Source organism: Candoia aspera, chromosome 1 (assembly GCF_035149785.1).
Source record: "Candoia aspera isolate rCanAsp1 chromosome 1, rCanAsp1.hap2, whole genome shotgun sequence".
In the NCBI taxonomy this organism is placed as follows: Eukaryota; Metazoa; Chordata; class Lepidosauria; order Squamata; family Boidae; genus Candoia; species Candoia aspera.
The window spans coordinates 235,532,108-235,549,553 of NC_086153.1; the positions used below are offsets into that span (position 1 = coordinate 235,532,108).

A 17,446-nucleotide genomic window follows, 5' to 3' on the forward strand; every position below is an offset into this window, starting at 1 on the left:
TGGATCACTGCTCAATAAAATCTTTCTATCTATTCCTAACCAGTCTGGGTCAGAGGTGCTGATTACTGGCAAGGCATCAGGGCCATGACAGAAAGATCTGAATCATCGATGACAGGCTTACCCGAGAGTAGCCAGCTCTATGAGGACAGCCCACAGATGGGAGAACTGGATCCTGAAGGCAAACCCCAAAACCCAGACAGGGAGGGTAGTGGTGTAGATGGCCTGACCTCACTGAATCACACTACAGTGGCAAAGGAGAAATGGAGGGGAGGACAACCAGAGTGGATGGCTCCCCCCATTGCTGGAGAAAGCACACCAGGACTGCAAATGATGGCAGAGTATAATCCAAGGGGATCCTGAAATGTCGGGAGAGACCCCGAAGGGGGATCACTCATGGGAATTTTTGCTTTGGATGGGAGCCCTGAACTCAGGGGGCTGGGAATGGACCAAGAGGTGGAACGGAGGCTCGGTCAGATGGAAGAGGGCATGGACCACATGCAGGGAATGCTTGAGAAGTATTATGGGCAGCAGATTCATGGGCACCGGGTGGAGCAAAGACAGGTGGCAGTGGGGGACCTCGGAGGTCCTGGGACGGGGGGCAGCAGGCAACAGAAGGTGCAGCCACTAACCCCCCTGCCCTGGGGGGCTTGGCAGGGACAGGGAACCCTGCATGAGGATTCAATGGGCCCCTTGGTCCCAAGGAACTGAAGGCAAAATTCGCTGGTGACCTGAAAATGCTAACCTGTTTCCTGACCCATGTCAGGGGGCTTATGAGGGAGTATGGGGGTCCTTTTCCTCCGAGGAGTCAAAGATAAACTGTGTATTGACTTGCTTGGAGGGGGAGTCCGCTGAATGGCTGGTGGGGCTCCATGATTCAGGAGTCCTAGAACTGAGGAACTTTGACGAATTCATGAGTGCTCTAAGGGAGAGTTTTGAGGACCCTCTGATCAAAGTAAGAGCTCAAGTGAACCTGCAGCACCTTAAGCAGGAGAATGGATCGGGCTCTGAATACTTGCTCAAATTCAGGAAACTAGCGGGGAGGCTGACATACTGGCCCAAATCACTGAAAGTACAGAGCACCAGTACTCTTCAGAGCCAAAAGGATGGCTCCCTGAGAATGTGCACAGACTATAGAGGGTTAAACGCAATTTCCATGGCAAGTATATACCCATTGCCATTAGTAAAAGACATGTTGGCACAACTATCGAAAGGAAGGATATTTACCAAGCTGGATTTAAGGGAAGCATACTTCAGAGTGTGCATCCGGGACTGGGATAAATGGAAGACAGCATTTAACTGCCAACTGGGCTGCTTTGAATTTTTGGTAATGCCTTTCAGGTTAAGGGGTGGGCCTGGAGTTTTCATGCAATTAATGAGATTTTACATGATTTATTATACAAGCGAGTACTTGTGTACCTCGATGACATTTTAATATTCACAGAGACAATGGAAGAATATGTGAGTTTGGTAAGGGAGGTACTGAAAAGGCTGTCACAAAACCAACTGTATGCTAAGTTATCAAAATGTGAATTTCACAGGGAACACTTAGACTATTTAGGATACTGGATCTCAGCCAGAGGGATTGAAATGGATCCAGGGAAGGCACGGGACGTGGTAGCATGGGAGCCACCCAAGAAGAGGAGGCAGCTCCAAAATTCCTTGAGGTTTGCTAATTTTTACCGCAGTTCATCCACCACGTTGCCCAAATAGCACTGCCTCTCACCAACTTACTTGAGTCCAAAGGAAAGGGGGAGACATGGAAAGCAAGGAAACCAAGTGCTCCCATAAAATGAAGAGCGGGGTGCCAAGAGGCTTTCAAATGGCTTAAGTCTCTATTCACTTCAGAGCCGGTATTAAAGTATGCAGAACCTAATGAACCCCTGATCATACAGGTGGACACATCAGAAGTAGCAATAGGGGGGATATTATTGCAGTGGGACCCAGAGGGGAAACTTAGACCCTGCACCTATTTCTCCTGGACATTTAATGAAATGGAGCGCAAATAGCACGTCTGGGAAAAGAAAGCTTATGCCGTTTATTGGGCATTAGAAAATTGGAGGCACCTTTTAGAAGGGGCACAACAGCCATTTGAGGTGTGGACTGATCACAAAAATCTGGGAGCATTGCAAACTCTGAGAAAACTGAACCCTAAACAGGTTAGGTGGGCTCAATTTTTCAGCCATTTCCATTTTACCCTAAAATACTTACCAGGGGGAAAAACTTCCTGGCAAATGCATTGTCATGTCTCCCAATAGCCAGAGGGAGGAGGTGATAGACTCAATCATCCCCACCAAGCAGAGGGGGGGAGCAGTGGTAACTCAGGGCCAGAAGAGCCCTAACCTAGACGCAGCAGAGGGCATGCGGGGGGAACTCAGCAAGGTGCAGAGAGCCAACACTTGGCTACAACCCAACAAAGACAACTTAGTGGAAAAGCAAGGACTGTGGTGGCAGGGGGACAGGCTGTACATCCCGGACCACATGATGAAGAAAATTTTAGAAAGGTGTCACGGAGCGAAATCGGCTGGCCACTTTGGGTTCTTAAAAACCATGTACCTAGTGAGGAGGCAGTTCTGATGGCCAACGCTATGCAAGGATGTGGAAAGCTACATGGCCAGTTGTCTGACATGCCACATGGCCAAGCAGGTGGGGGGAAAACCAAGGGGGCTACCAGAAGAAGTGGCTAACTCCTCACAACACTGGAAGCAGATTTCCATGGATTCTATTGTAGATTTACCAGAAAGCCGCAAAAAAACAGTGATCCGGGTGGTAACTGACCTATTTTCTAAGCCGGCTCACTTTGTACCCTGTGCCAGCATCCCAACAGCATGGCAGCTAGCCAGATTATTCATACATGTCTATAAGCTCCACAGCACTCCTGAATGTGTGATCACAGATCGCAGGGTCCAGTTCATCTCCAAATTTTGGACAGCATTCTTACAAATGATTGGGATGGAGCAGGGTCTGAGTCATGCAGCCACATATGGCAGTCGTGAACGATCGAACCAAGTACTAGAACAGTACTTTAGGTGCTACGTAAATCACCAGCAGGACAACTGGGTGGACCTGCTCCCTTTTGCTGAAGTAGCTTTTAACAATGCAGTACATCAAAGTACAGGATTTACCCTGTTCAAGACAGTAAATGGCCAGGATTTTGTAGCGCTCCCAGAATTACCTACACCTGATCCCACAGTAGTTCCATTAAAAGAATGGGTAAATCACATAGTTGAAGGGTGGCCAAGAATACAAAGAGTGCTAGAACATGCAAAAGAAACATACAAAAAACATGCTGACTGCAAGATAGCTCCTGAATGGAAACTGAAGGTGGGGAACAAAGTGTATTTATCCACAAAATTTTTAAAGTCTTCACAACCCTCCAAAAAGCTAGGACCAAAATTCATAGGGCCCTTCCAAATCACCAAAGTAATCAACGATGTGGCCGTGCAGCTACAATTACCAAAAAACCTTGAGAAAATCCACCCCATTTTTCATTGCAGCCTCTTAAAGCCACTCAAGGAATCAGACTGCTGGCACCCGGAACAGAAGGTGCCGGTGCCAATCATTACAGATGGGGAAAGTCACTTTGAAGTACAGGAAATGTTAGACTCCAGACACCATAGGGGGAAACTGCAGTTCCTAGTACAATGGAGCCATCTTCCCAAATCACATAGTGAGTGGGTGTTCAGCCAAGATGTTCAAGCACCTTGGCTAGTAGAAGAATTCCACAGAAAGTTTCTGGCAAAACCAAAATAAAGTGGGGGCTGCTCTTTGAGAAGGCAGAAAGTCATGAATAGCCCCTGGCCAGGTGCTATTCTGATATGGCGTCAGTGGAGAATGATGGTTAACCCATCAACAGCAACAACCAGCAGACATGCAGACGGAGAGGAGCCGATGACAATTCAGCACCTTGGACCAACGGCACGCTAGGGAGTGAAGTCGAACAGGAGAGGTGCGAGACGAGAGGCACCACCAGATGAAAGGACCTTTTGGGGAGGAGGGGGAAACGAATGTATTTAGGCTTTTTTGACAAATTAGAAACAGTGATCATTCGCATCTTTAAGTTGCTTTGGATCACTGCTCAATAAAATCCTTCTATCTATTCCTAACCAGTCTGGGTCAGAAGTGCTGATTATTGGCAAGGGATCAGGGCCATGACATAATACGTGACAGAGGCAGTCAATTTACTTCCAGGTTTTGGAAGGAACTTTTCCAGTTGCTAAAAGTGCAGATTCACCTCTCCTCTGCGTACCACCCTTCTGCAAATGGAGAGGCAGAGAAGACTAACCAGGTATCGCAACAATATCTAAGATGCTACAGCACATACAGCCAGGATAACTAGCCAGCTTTACTACACTTAGCAGAGTTTGCATACAACAATTCTGTTCCTTCATCAATTGCCATGTCACCATTTCAAGCAATGTACGGGGTCAACCCAAGAGTTTTACCTACATTCACACAGCAAGGAGCTGTGCCTAGTGCTGCAGATTTTCTCTGAGAGCAGCAAGCAGCTCAGAAGCTTTTAAGGGAACAACTGCAAAAGGCGAAAGTAGCTTATAAAAGAGTGGCAGATGCTCATAGACAGGAGGGGACAGCAATATCAGAGGGGGACAAAGTATGGCTCTCTACTAGGTTCTTAACTTCAAACAGGCCATCAAAAAAGCTGAATTCTAAGTTCATGGGCCCGTTCACTGTAGTGAAGCAGGTAAAAAGAGCCAGTCTGGTCTAGTGGTTAAGGTGCTGGGCTAGAAACCAGGAGACTGAGAGTTCTAGTCCTGTCTGAGGCATGAAAGCTGGCTGGGTGACCTTGGGCCAGCCACTGTGTCTCAGCCCAACTCACCTCACAGGGTTGTTGCTGTGGGGAAAAATGAGGAAGGAGTATTAGGTATGTTCGCCGCCTTGAGTTATTTATAAAAATAATAGACGGGATAAAAATTTAAAAAAATAAAATAAAATAAAATAAAATAAACCCAGTAACCTATCATTTACAGTTGCAAGTTTCCATGAAAGTGCACCCCGTCTTTTATCACTTCTTGCTACTCAAAGAAGCACCTCCAAGCAATCTGTGATCCTTTGAGCCACCTCCCCCACCAGTCATAGTCAATGGGGAAGAAGAGTACGAGATAGAGGCAATTTTGGACTTGAAGCAAAGGAGGAGGGGGATTCAGTATTTAATCCATCGGAAAGCTTACTCAGAGGCTAAGCGATCATGGGAGAATGCAAGAGATGTGCACGCACCCAGGTTGGTGCTCCAGTTCCATCAGCATTTCCCTAACAAGCCGAGGCCTCACCAAATCCACAAAGTTCTTCAATCATCCAAGCAAGCCGACAAGTTCGTGAGTGTGCAAGTCATTTCCCCAGAAGGGGCCCAGGGATGAGAAGTCATAGAGGCCAAAGAACCTTGGCCATTGACTTTGGGCCTCCAGCTCCCAAGCTGTTTTGCAGGAAGAGCCACCTGGCATGGAGGAGTTGTCAGACATGGAGGGGAGCTCCACATCTTTGCTTTCATCTCTACCCCCACTGCCCATTTCCCCTGAGAACTCAGAGGGAGAGACTGACTTTGAAGAGGGGGTGATGTGATGGAATGTGTTCCTGAAGGAGGGGGTGATGTGGTGGATTCCAGCACTGCCACTGGTTCCCAGGGAGGGAACGCATTCCAGACAGATAAGAGCCTTCGCAGCCCAGACACTGTTACTGGGAAGGTTAAAAGTTTCAAGATAGCTCCACCCTAGAGCCCTTCTGGATTATTTCCCCTTCAGTTAGTTGAGTAGCTTTAGTCTGGCAAGATTCTGCCTATAGGATGAGAATAAAGAAGTAGAGTTGGAGATGCTGGCTCTTGGCCTGGTTCTTGGCCTGGTTCCTGACAGTAATAGACTCTGGCAACTCTGAATGTGCCTCCCCCTCCCTGCTTTTATCCTGAAGAGAATTAGAGAGGGTCAGGCCTGAAAGGCTACCTCAGCACTTCAATTGATCCACCTACCAATTCAACCCATACAACGTGCCAAAGTCACCTCTTTCTTATCCTTCCATTATCTTTTCTTATTCCGTTTTCTTATCTTGTTCCATTATCTTATCCAGCCACAACAACAGGTGGGGGGCCCCGTCTCTCTGCTCTCTCTCTCCAGAGGAGGCCCTCCAACGATACACCCTGCCCGTCACCCAGGAAGTCCAATGATCATAGTGCAGCCTTATAGTTTTCAAAGCTTGCTTCCTTCTCTCTCAGTGTCTCAATCATCATCCAGTTCATCCCAGGCTTCAGGAACCCCCAGCAAAGCCTCCTCTGTTCTCAACCCCCTGAATTGATGGTGCCAGCCACGTTTCTTCTCAGTGTTTCATAACATGAGCAATTGAGAAGCTGACGAGAGACTGCTAGAGCGATAATATCTAAGGTATTATACAAGCTTCCAATACCATGTATTGTTTTTTGTACCATAACATTTGTGATAAAATGCAAGCAGTTTCTTACCTCAGGCTTCTTAACGTTCTCAGCTCTGTCAGTACTTTAAAGAAGTCTTCCATACCTCTTTCATCCAGATGCCATTCCCTAAAGGGAAAGACATTTTTGCTCTCAGACGTTGACTTCAATGTTTCCAATTCCTCTACTTTTCAAATACAATTGGCATTCTGTCTGTCCTAACAGTCAGGAACCACGCTGAGACGAGGAATAGGTCTCTAGTGTTTTATTACTGCTACATTAGAGAGAAAATCCTAACAAACTGAAGAGGTGTGAGAAAACCCAGACAGATAAACCCCAAAAGTCAAGGCGGGTCTGTTCTGTGTCTCTTTGAATGACAGCTCAACTCCTCACTACCACGCGTGCGTTTCCCTCCCTGGACAGGGGTCCCCTCCTGCTCACCAACATTGCTCATGACACTATCCATTTGTAAAGTAACCACAAATGAATGTCCTCATGTTGTAGTATAGGAAAATAGTAGTAGAAAAAGACGGTTTTGTAAATGAAACATTTATAGAGCATGGCTTGAAGGAATTAAGATTTGGCATGGCATCCTAGATACAGAGAAAAGGAAATAAGCAGAGAGCACCGCCCCCTAGGGTTGGACACGACTGGACTTTACGTCAAGGGAAACCTTTACCTTTACTAAGTGCCACAACGCAGAAGTGGTAAACAATTGGCAAACGTTATACACCCATGCACCCGTACATACCACACTCACACATGACCATAGCCATTCATATTCCAAGGATAATTATTGCCTATCATTACAAGCAGGCGGGACTGTTTAGATCGCTGGCTGAGCTTCATTGTATTTTAGGCAAAGATCTCTGCTCCTATTGGCTATTGGGAACTGTGGCAGGAATGCCTTCTTCCCGCTGGTCACTGGTTACGGCCTCCCATGGCCTTTTCTGGAGGGGAGGGTTATTGTACAAAATCACTGGAACGCCTGGACATTAATAATCGTAACTTTAAAAAGGTCACTGATGGAATAGGTAGATGGCGGACCTGTCTTTTTTTTAACACTGTGAAGTTGACAAGAGTGCTTTCGCTTGTCAATTTCTTCTATTGGCAGTGACAGTATCAGAGGCTTCAGATCTTATGCTTGACATTCAGATGGGCTCATGGATTCTCTGCTGCTTCAATGCTGGACGGTTACAAACAGCTCTGAGGATTCAAGTTACAAGACAAGTAATGAGTACTCCCAGTAGAGAGCCATGGCGAGCTAGATGCCCCTTCTTTGTAATGGGATGGTGTTACGACAGAGACAGCAGCTGAATGCAGGATCAGAGCTGCCGATATCGCCCTGGAAAAAGGGGCGATCTTTAGGTAGCCCACTTGACCCCGCACAGACGCTCCTCATGAGTAAACCACAGGACCCGCCGTTTAATGGTTTGCTTCTGAGTGGCTGGGAGTTGAGGGAGGAACTATTAAACTTTTGGAAGGATTCCTCTTGTGAGAAAGTGGCATGTTTATCCTTTTGTTAGTCCAAACTAGATACAGTATACTCTCAGTTAACCAGCACCCATGGGGATTGGTAGATGCTGGATAAATGTAGTTTCTGGTTGCCTGAGAGTTACTAATACCCACTACATGGGAGCAGAGAGGTACAGATTTGTGTTAGATCTCAACAGCAGTTGCCTCTCTGTTCCTGAGTTGAGCTGAGGACTTCCTGGTGACATGGCTATCAGGTTGTTTAAGTCCAGGGGGATTGACTGGTGTTGGCCTCATCAGTGGACAAGTGCTCATTTTTAGTTAATAGTCCTCCCACACCCACCCAACCCGGGCCATATCTTGTCCTACCTGCTAAGGATTTCAGACCCCTCCTTAACTTAGTTGCCCAAAGACATTTACTCATACCCCTAAGTGGCATTTTTTCTGGCCCATTATTTTATTTAAGACAGCAGGTTAGAGAATAGTGGTGGCAGGATCATAAACTGACTTAAATGTTCAACAGACTTTCAAAAATACTTACTCATTTCCTTGTGGAAAGAATTCTTTCTCTTCCTCATATGGAAATCGGAGGCCTTTAACAAAGATATCCTCCAAATTCTGGCAGTGTTGTAGACAGTACGCCAGGATCATCACTTCCAGGTCTGATTTGCAGTGATAATTTATTGCAGTCATGTCACACAATGCAGTTTTTAGAAAATTGGCATCCTGTGTCTCATATAAGTAAGTAAACATTGCTTTTTGCAAACGGGAAGCAATTCTTCCCTTTTTAATGTTATTTTTCATCCAGTCTAATAAAAACTCTTTATTCTTAGGAGAAATTTTCCATCCAAATTCTTTTTTCAACTCCATCATTCTTTTTTCCTCATTTAAAAAACCAAAGAGGAAGCGAAATCCTACTGCAAAATCCAGTCTAGAAGATGTATGTCTTTCTAATAGGGTCTCCAAATTTCTATTCAGTTTTTCAGAATGCTGCTCCTCTCCTTCCTCTAGAACATAAAACAAAGCAGCAAAAAACTCCTGGAAGCTTAAGTGAATGAAGCTGTAGGTTTGAATACAATCAATGCCTCTTTTGAAGATGTTCTGATTCAGAAAGAGGGGGAGGGAGTCTTCCTGATCTAAGCTGTGCTTCTTGACTTCTTCTTCCATAAACAGGATTTCCCGTTTCCAGGTTCCTTCTGCAGCCAAAGAGCACAAGCCTTTCACATTTATTTGGACATCCTGGTTGGATTCTTTATGGTGAAACTTGAACAGGCTGGAGAGATACAGCATATAGATTGCAGTGAGGGTGTACGGGGTCTTCTGGAGATCCTTGCCTCTCCCCATCTCTTGTTTCATCACTGTGCAGACGATCCAGCTCACAAGGGGAATGACACACATGGTGAAAAGCGTATCATTTTGCTTAACCAATCTGAAAGCTTGAGCTGCTTGGTCTTTATTTTCAAAAAAATTGTAGAAATATTCTTCCCTTTCCTTTGTAGAAAACCCCAAGATCTCAATATAATGTGGGTGCTCTAAACATCGATGGAGTTTCTCCAAAGCAGTTGGTCTTGTTGTGATTATAAGATAGGATTCGGGAAGAAGCTTTTTTTGAAATAAACTGCCCAAAAGAATTCTCACTGGCTCCTCCTTCCAGGGATCAGTGCAAAAGTACTCTTGAGGCTGATCAAAGGAATACCTTAATTCATCAAACCCATCAATTATGAACAGAAGCTTCTCCTCATTCTTCAGTATGTTTCGAATGACATTTTTCACTGTGTGACACTTGGGCCATTGTTTCGAAATTATTTCTACAATGCTACTCTTCTCTGAGTCTGCACGGAGGTTCATCTCTTGGCAGTAAATATAGAAAACGTAATTAAATTTGTCCTGGTAAAATCGTTGAGAAGCCCAATCAAACATGATTTTTTTTGCCATTGTGGTTTTTCCAATGCCTGCAGCTCCTTGCAACACAACAACTTGTGGAGCTAGTCCATGTTTATCCGGGTTAAATAATGTTTCCATGCTGGTTGAAGACTCAGCTCTCTTGCTGATCATTTCAGCATGTTTCCTTCCGGTTGCCATAATTTCATCTTCTCTCTCCTCTTCAGACCGGTGATAATCTAGGATGATTAGTTTTGAATATCTCTGGTTTAGGGGCACGTATTCACCAGGAATAGAATTAGGATCTTCCATTCTTTGAAATTTTTTTTTAGTATGGCTTTTGTAAGCTAAAAGAAGGATGAACCATATTAGAAGTGTGATAGATAAGACCTTTGTTAAACAATAATATATTTTTATTTTAGCATTCCACTGGCAATATTTACAGCTATAACATCTATTGACATCTTAATTTGGACCTGCAGTATTTCAGCTTCAGAGACACATAAATGATTAGAAGAGATCATTTAATCTTATGGAACTTAAAATCCCACAATTAGTTCTCATAAATATTCATTTCCAATAAATCAGTATGATATGTACATTGTAAAAACTGAATGGAATAAATAAGTGGAGATCTAATCTAACCTGACAACAGAAGATTGGTTTAACATTTGTATCAAAATTTTTAATATACATCTTAGATTATAATTTATTCAACATAAAGTAATATTTTGGATTTATAGATCCCCATTAGATTTGTACAGAAAAGGAACCAGTCATTCCCTTTTTGAAGATGTAATAATGTGTCCTTTAAACATACATTTTTGCAATGTCCTAAAATTATTATATTTTGTGAAGAGGTTATTATGTGTATCTAGTTGACCTGAGATGGGACTTAACTTTTGGGGATGGCTATATTTTTTTGAACTATTACCTATTACGTGGAAACTGATGGCTGGACAACAGAAATGGATTCTCTGTGCCATTCTTATCTCTAGGAGACTTGTTCAAGACTGGAAAGATACATTTATGGCCCCAATTAGCCAATGGACTGAAGACGTCGGGTCACTTGCATGTTCTGAACAAGTTGTATACAAACAGAGACTATGAATTGACAATTATAACGTAATATGGCCATCTTTTATCGAAGCTTCTGTGTAAAACTAAGAGATGACTACATAGATTTCTTCTGTTTATTGTTGGTTTCTTTTTCTACTGCTCTGTTGGTACAAATTATAATATTTTAGGATTTTTTTTTCTAAGTTCAGAATCTGATTTGCAATTATAATACAATAGTTAAAAAACTTAAATTGAGGGCTGAAAGTTGTCCTCCAATTTCATGAGTTAACCAACAGATATGAGATTACAAAATCTTTTGAAATGTTTGAAGGTTAGGACCTTCCTTCCTTCCTTCCTTCCTTCCTTCCTTCCTTCCTTCCTTCCTTCCTTCCTTCCTTCCTTCCTTCCTTCCTTCCTTCCTTCCTTCCTTCCTTCCTTCCTTCCTTCCTTCCTTCCTTCCTTCCTTCCTTCCTTCCTTCCTTCCTTCCTTCCTTCCTTCCTTCCTTCCTTCCTTCCTTCCTTCCTTCCTTCCTTCCTTCCTTCCTTTTTATGGTCAGCACTGCAAAAACCACCCTGGAGCTTTCCCCATCAGGAATAATACTTATGACAGCTTCTTGCATAATTGGGGAGTGGGGAGGGGAGGACCTGGTCATGTTGAATCAGCTTTAAGCATAATTCAGTGATCCTTTGAATGATTCCTGCCTTACCTGATGAATCTGGCAACTGGTGAGCATCAACATCTGCAACTGAAGATGGACTGGAATTAGTGAAATTCAGACTATAAAAAAGGGTAAATTACAAAGCATGCGTTTCAAAATAGGTAAATACATGGCTGTGTAACTTCTATGGATGTCTATATTTACTGTGTATATTAGATTCCTTATCTAATCGTTCCTATGCATTTCTCTAAACTACTTTCCCTCTCTGCCCCTTTTCTTTTATAGGCAGGCTTGAATGGCCCACAACTGTGAAAATTACCAGGCTTAGCTGACCATGCCCCTGCCCTCTCTCCCAGCTCTGGGTTGCAGAACTGGCCTTGGAACGAGGAGGAGAACTACCATTAAACCATTTCCTCCACTCTGAACACTCTAAGCTGTTCCAGAAGGAGATCATGATCAATGGTGTCAAAGGCCATCCAGAGACCAAGGAGGGCTAGGACCGATATACTCCCCACGTCCTGATCCTGTCAGAGGCCAGCCATAAGACCATCTCAGCGCTATATCCCAACCGGAAACACGATGGAAAGGATCTAGATAATCGTATCCTTCAGGGCTCTTCAAAGCTGCAGGTCTACCACCTTCTCAAGAACCTTCCCTAAAAAGGGAAGTTTGCAGACCAGACAAAAACTATCCAATACCACTGGATCCAGTGATGGCTCTTAAGGAGAGGGTGAACTGTCACTTTTTTTCAAGCAGGTGGAATCATCCCCTCCCATCAAGAAGCATTTACCATCTCTTGGATTCAGCTACACGTGGTCTCCTGGGAGGCCCTAACCAACCAGAAGGGACCTTACACGCAAGCTGCTCTCAGGTTCGGCTTATGGTCACTCACTCACACCCTTACAGCCTGTGGAGGCACTTGGATCTCGTCAGCCCCCCTTGCTTTCTACCTGGGTTTTCCAGATAGGTGCGGCTTGAGCAGACAAGACACAAAGCCCTGGTCAACAGCTGGGAAATACTTAGGGACACAGACAATCTCTTCCAACCAAACACTGAAGCACAACAGGTTCTTTGTAATACACAGAGACCCAGTGAATTTAAAGTAACAGCAAACTTTACTGGTTGCAAGGTATATCTGCTCTTTCTCACACGCGCACATGCACACACACACTCATCCACACGTACCCACATCCTTCCAACTAGGCTGCCAGGCGCTAGCCAGAGGGACGGAAGCCGCCAAGTCTGGATCCAAAAACGACTCAGGAGTGAGCGGGCTCTGGAACCCCTTTTATCCACTAAAATTGTCATGAGTAAGGATGGCGAGCAGGGGGCTCCCTCCCAGGCTGTTAAGCGCATGTGTAGCACTGAGGAATTGGTGAGCCATTCCAAGAGGCACAGATTGGGACCGCCTTAACCTGCGGGGTTTATATGGCTGGGTTTTTCCCATGCTTGTTCAGTTTGTTAGGATTACTGTTATGTATTAGCAATAAAACATTAGAGACCAGTTCCCTGTCTCAGAGTGTTTCCTGGGAGTCAGGACATCAATCCTAACAAACTCCTACTCCCATCGAAAGAGGGAGGAACAAGGAATTAAAGAGAGATTTTTATAAATGTCTGCAGAAAACCAAGAAATGCGGCTCGCCATCCAGCAATTGGCAGCAGCCCTACAACAACACCAACAACAAGTAGATCTCCAGATCAACACATTACAAGCTGCCATGCTACAGCAGTTACAACAACCAGCTCCGATTAACCCACAACTGGCACCAGCAGCAGCAGCAGCAGCTCCACCAGTAATGTTGAGATCCCAGGGCAGTCTACCAGAAAAATTTGGAGGAGAAGCAGGACAGCTGAGAATCTTTCTCACACAGTGTACTATGTTCTTCGATAGCAGACCCGCAGAGTTTCCCACAGACAGAACCAGAGTCACTTTCATCCTAGGCCTGCTAAAGGGACCAGCTGCCAAATGGGCTATTCCCATGGTGGAGAACAACAACCCGATTCTCAACGACTACCAGAACTTTTTGGCAGGGTTCCAAACACACTTTGACAACCCAATCAGAGAAGCCACGGCCAGCCGGGAAATTCGGAAGCTCAAGCAAGGTAACAAGAGGGTGGGAATCTACATTGTGGATTTCAAGTTATTAGCAGGAGATCTGGACTGGAATGAGAGTGCATTAAAAGACCAATTCAAACAGGGGCTGGATGAAGAGATTAAGAATGAATTAGTGTGCCAGGGAACACCAGCTACGTTAGAAGCCTTATATCAGTTATCGGTGGTCATAGATGCCAGGCTAGAGGAGCTTAGGCAGATGCAACCGGGGAGAAACAGGACCCTCAGAGCGTTTTCAGGAATTCTAACCCTCCCCGTAGCAGCCGCTCACTCAACACAAGAGGAGCCAATGCAGATTGGGGCAAGCAGGAGACTGATTTCCGAAGCTGAGAGGCAGAGAAGGAGAGAGAGAGCCCTTTGTTTCTACTCCGGAGCCCAGGGGCACATGGTGAGAGCTTGCCCAGCGAGAGGCCAAGCAGCCTTAGTAAGACCCCCAGGGCAGGCAGCTGAAACAAGACCCATCCCCGCCTCTGTTTCCAATCAGGGAAACTCCGTCAGTCTCCCTCCACAGAGCTCAGCAGGGAGACCATCAATCAATTAAGAAGGGCTCATTCCGAGGATTCCAGACAAGCCTTTTACTACTTACCAGTAATAATCCATGTCAACCCAGAGCACCAGGTCAAGCTAGAGGCCCTCGTGGATTCTGGAGCTTCAACTAATTTTATTGATGCGCAGACCGTACAAGACTGCAACATCCCGACCAGAGAATTACCATGCCCCATAGAAGTGGAGACCATTGACGGCCAGCCCCTCAAGGCAGGGCCGATTAGAAGGCTCACAGAACCGGTGCAACTGACAACGGGAGACCACACTGAGTGGATCCAGCTTTATGTTACAGCATCGTTTAATGTGCCGGTAATCCTAGGCACATCTTGGCTGAGGATCCACAACCCCTTGCTGAACTGGACTACAGGAGCAATCTCCTTCCCAGCTGAGGAATGCCAGCACCACAAGATTCAAGCCGCTCCACGCTCTCCAGCAACCAACACAGTCACTGAAGCAGGGGGGGTCCAGTTGCCAGCCAAGTATGTGGATTTTGCAGATGTTTTCAGCGAACAGGAGGCCACAGCACTACCCCCCCCATAGGGACTGTGACTGTACCATTGAGTTACTACCAGGAGCCAAAGTTCCAGCAAAGAAACAATATTCCATGTCTCCCAGGGAACTCGCCACCTTAAAGGATTACTTAGACTCTAATCTCCAAAAGGGATTTATCCGACCATCTACTTCCCCAGCACCTGCTCCGACCTTCTTCGTACCAAAGAAGCCTGACCCGTTGGCACCTGCACCCCAGGAGACACCCATGAGAGTAGTACATGATTTCAGTCCCCTCAATAAGGTAATAAAAAGAGAATCCTATCCTCTGCCATTAATCTCGGATCTGCTAGATCGCTTACAGAGGGCACACATTTTTACCAAGTTGGATCTCAGGAGTGCGTACAATCTCATCCGGGTGAAAGAGGGCCACGAATACCTGACAGCTTTCGACACCAGGTTTGGCAAATTTGAGTACCTTGTTATGCCCTTTGGCTTGTCTAATGCAGGAGCCATATTTTCCAGATTTATGAATCATGTTTTTGCTGATTTATTAGATAAGTATCTGGTCGTTTATCTAGATGACATATTAATTTTCTCTGAGGATGCCACAACTCACGTAACCCAAGTACGTAATGTTTTGCAAAGGCTGAGAGAGAACAGGTTGTTCGCCAAGCTAGAGAAGTGTGCCTTTGATTTAACTGAAGTACATTTCCTGGGCTATATAGTATCAACAGAAGGCATATCCATGGATCCTGCTAAGGTCCAGGCAATTCTCTCTTGGCCACCTCCCCGAAATGTTAAAGATGTACAAAGATGGTTAGGATTTTGTAATTTTTATCGCCGTTTCATAAAAAATTACAGTGACCGTACCAGACCATTCACACAGCTCTTGAAGAAAGGCTCAAAATTCATATGGGGGGAGAGGGAGCAAGCAGCGTTCCAGGAATTGAAGCAGCTTTTTGCTTCCCAACCGTTCTTAAGGCACCCTAATCCCATGAAGCCATTCATAATGTATGCAGATGCTTCAGATATTGCCATTGGGGCAGTGTTATTGCAATATACAAACAAAGACGAGAATACATTGCTGCCTTGTGCCTTTTTTTCATGCCTGCTCTTACCAGCAGAGAGAAACTATGATGTTTTCAACAAGGAGTTGCTGGCAATTAAAGCAGCATTCCAAGAGTGGAGGCACTGGCTCGAAGGGGCGACCTTTCCTGTGAAAGTTTGTACTGATCACAAAAATTTACAGCTTCTACAAAACACCAGATCCCTCACCCCACGCCAAATCAGATGGAGCCAGTTTTTCTCCCGTTTCAATTTTGTTATTTATGTGCCCGGGTCGCAAAACTGCTTGGCAGATGCCCTGTTTCGATCCTTTCAGGCAAGCCCCACCGCTCACCAGGAGGTACAGGCTACTATATTACAACCTCACAACTTTGATCAGTCTATGAGGGGGAGCCAGACAGAGATTTTAGCAGCAGGCAGACAAGCAGAGGACCTATTTACAAGAGCCAGAGCTCAGCAGCAACAGGACCCATACGCCAGGGCCCGGATGGATGACCTCCAGAGGGCCCCGCAAGACAATGCCTCACCTTTCAATGTGGAGGCAGGAATACTCTGGCATAGTGGGCGGTTGTATATCCCCCCTTCATTAAGGGAAGAAGTACTGAGACTTTGCCATGACCACCAAACGGCCGGCCATGGAGGCATTTTCAAGACTCTCCATAGAGCTCTGAGAGACTACTGGTGGCCCAAGATGGTTGCAGACATAAAGGGTTATGTTGCCTCTTGTCACACTTGCAGACGAGCCAAGCCTCTCCCAGGGAGGCCCACAGGCCTGTTGCAACCCCTACCCACCCCCAGTCAGCCTTGGGATACTGTCTCCATGGATTTCATCACTGATTTACCACCGGTCCAAGGGCTGACTTCCATACTGGTGGTAGTGGACCTTTTCACAAAGATGGCACATTTTATTCCTTGCAAGGGCCTCCCATCTGCACCAGCCACAGCACAGTTGTTTATGGACCATGTCTTCAGGTATAGAGGCATGGTTAATCATGTGGTGAGCGACCGAGGCCCACAGTTCTCTCCCAGGTTCTGGAGGGCCCTTTTCCAGTCATTAGGGGTCCAGATCCACCTGTCATCATCGCATCATCCTGCCAGTAATGGGCGAGCAGAGAAAATTAACCAATGGTTACAGCAGTATCTCAGGTGTTACACCACTTATCGGCAAGACAATTGGCCAGCCCTGCTCCCCATGGCAGAATTTACTTATAACAACTCTGTACAGTCATCTACCCAGATGTCTCCGTTCCAAGCACTCTACGGGGTTAACCCTCAGGTGTTGCCCACCTCCTCCCAGCAGGGAACTGTCCCAGCCGCGGCTGATTTTCTTAAAGAGCAACAAGCCGCACAGGAGTTGTTAAAGGAGCAGCTGAACAGGGCAAAGAGTGTTTACAAGAGAAATGCAGATGCTCACAGACAGGAAGGGCCAGTGATTGCGGTAGGAGACAAGGTGTGGCTCTCTACCAAATTTTTGAAATCTACCCGACCATCCAAGAAATTGGACTCTAAGTTTGTGGGGCCTTTCACTATACTACAGCAGATAAATCCAGTGGCTTATCGTTTTCAGCTGCCAGCATCCATGAAAGTCCATCCAGTCTTTCACAGATCATTGCTAGCCAAGGACCCTCCCCCAAGTGCCTTACGATCGCAACTGGCCCCCCCACCGTCAGTAATTGTGCAGGGGGAGGAAGAATACGAGGTTGAGGACATTCTGGACTCTAGGAGGAGGGGAAGGGGCATCCAATATTT

General features: G+C 45.7%; 1 pseudogene; it reads right to left on the reverse strand.

Moving 5' to 3' along the window:
* The window catches only part of LOC134507029 (NACHT, LRR and PYD domains-containing protein 12-like), a 46,003-nt pseudogene that overhangs the window by 25,388 nt on the left and 3,169 nt on the right, over positions 1 to 17,446 (reverse strand).